Genomic DNA, 2500 nt, shown 5'->3' with positions numbered 1-2500 from the left:
AGACGGCTCATGCTGATCGCCATCCACTGCGTCCATTACTCCCACACGTCTCTATGGCGTACCACACTGCAATGCAGCTGTTATGGGGAGATGACACATAGCTGTGTACACAACATTCTGAGCCGGTTGCGGTTGGACAACAATACATTAATGTAACGTGTCATATGCCAATTACAGAGCAGGGTAAGGCACAACGTGGGTTAGGTTAAGGCACAACGTGGGTTAGGTTAAGGCACAACGTGGGTTAGGTTAAGGCACAACGTGGGTTAGGTTAAGGCACAACGTGGGTTAGGTTAAGGCACAACGTGGGTTAGGTTAAGGCACAACGTGGGTTAGGTTAAGGCACAACGTGGGTTAGGTTAAGGCACAACGTGGGTTAGGTTAAGGCACAACGTGGGTTAGGTTAAGCCACAACGTGGGTTAGGTTAAGCCACAACGTGGGTTAGGTTAAGCCACAACGTGGGTTAGGTTAAGCCACAACGTGGGTTAGGTTAAGCCACAACGTGGGTTAGGTTAAGCCACAACGTGGGTTAGGTTAAGCCACAACGTGGGTTAGGTTAAGGCACAACGTGGGTTAGGTTAAGGCACAACGTGGGTTAGGTTAAGGCACAACGTGGGTTAGGTTAAGGCACAACGTGGGTTAGGTTAAGGCACAACGTGGGTTAGGTTAAGCCACAACGTGGGTTAGGTTAAGCCACAACGTGGGTTAGGTTAAGCCACAACGTGGGTTAGGTTAAGCCACAACGTGGGTTAGGTTAAGCCACAACGTGGGTTAGGTTAAGCCACAACGTGGGTTAGGTTAAGCCACAACGTGGGTTAGGTTAAGCCACAACGTGGGTTAGGTTAAGCCACAACGTGGGTTAGGTTAAGCCACAACGTGGGTTAGGTTAAGCCACAACGTGGGTTAGGTTAAGCCACAACGTGGGTTAGGTTAAGCCACAACGTGGGTTAGGTTAAGCCACAACGTGGGTTAGGTTAAGCCACAACGTGGGTTAGGTTAAGCCACAACGTGGGTTAGGTTAAGCCACAACGTGGGTTAGGTTAAGGCACAACGTGGGTTAGGTTAAGGCACAACGTGGGTTAGGTTAAGGCACAACATGGGGGTAGATTGCGGTACAAATTGCGTTACATTGCGGTGCAAATTGCGTTACATTGCGGTGCAAATTGCGTTACATTGCGGTGCAAATTGCGTTACATTGCGGTGCAAATTGCGTTACATTGCGGTGCAAATTGAGTTACATTGCGGTGCAAATTGAGTTACATTGCGGTGCAAATTGAGTTACATTGCGGTGCAAATTGAGTTACATTGCGGTGCAAATTGAGTTACATTGCGGTGCAAATTGAGTTACATTGCGGTGCAAATTGAGGTAGGTTAAGGTGCAACACAGGTTAGGTTAAGGTGACATAGGTTAGGTTAAGGTGACATAGGTTAGGTTAAGGTGACATAGGTTAGGTTAAGGTGACATAGGTTAGGTTAAGGTGACATAGGTTAGGTTAAGGTGACATAGGTTAGGTTAAGGTGACATAGGTTAGGTTAAGGTGACATAGGTTAGGTTAAGGTGACATAGGTTAGGTTAAGGTGACATAGGTTAGGTTAAGGTGACATAGGTTAGGTTAAGGTACAAACTGGGTTGTGTTATGGTACACATTGCGTTGTAGTACAGTACACGTTAGGTTTGGGTACGGTACACAATGTGGTATGGGATGGCGTGTTGTGGGGGGGGGGGGGGGGGGTGAGGTTCGTTGATATCGACCGTAGGACGTGGATGCCCGAGGCAGCGTCAGTGTGTCAAAGGAGTTATGTCACGTCGGGATGCGCTTTCCGCCAGTGAGAGGGGGGGGCGAGCCGTGTCTGTGGTTGCGGCAGACCTGTGTGTTTCATTCCTGCCAGTGTGTTTGTGCTGTAAGACGAGGCAGTGTGGTGATGTTGGGTGCACCCCTGTGTAGGACATGTGTGGGTGTTGGTGGCTTATCTGAGCAATTGTGGTTGTCGGACGAGTGGGATATTCTGTTTTATGATTGGACCTCCTGGCCTGGTTATCATAGTCTGGTTGGTGTACTGTGGCGGATAGGATGCACCGGACGTTGGTCCATGCCGGTGCTTAATTATTGTATCTGTGTTTGTTACAGGCAGAGAGTAGTGTGTGATAGAGTGTGTGGGTGATAGAGTGTGCGGGTGACGTGTGGTTCGTTTTGTTTGCACAGACGTTCAGCATGTATAGGGGCATTTGCGTATTTGATCTATCTATGTGGGCCTGCATAGTTTACTGAGCAGTGCTGCGAGGTGACTGAACTACGAGCGACGTACTCATTTACAGCGGAATGGTTGCCTTCTACCAAAGATGGAGTATCGACTCTACGACAGCGTTGGCACCGCAGGAAGCGGTGTCGTACAATGGCCCCCACACCGTCATCGTTGTGCGGGGTAGGGACCGTATATATTCTGCGAGGAGCCCTGTTTGCCACAGGGCGTGGGGTCTCGCGTCCTGCGGTTCAGTGC

Source organism: Schistocerca cancellata, unplaced genomic scaffold (genome assembly GCF_023864275.1).
Source record: "Schistocerca cancellata isolate TAMUIC-IGC-003103 unplaced genomic scaffold, iqSchCanc2.1 HiC_scaffold_260, whole genome shotgun sequence".
Lineage (NCBI taxonomy): Eukaryota > Metazoa > Arthropoda > Insecta > Orthoptera > Acrididae > Schistocerca > Schistocerca cancellata.
Note: the sequence above shows the minus strand (reverse complement) of the source record.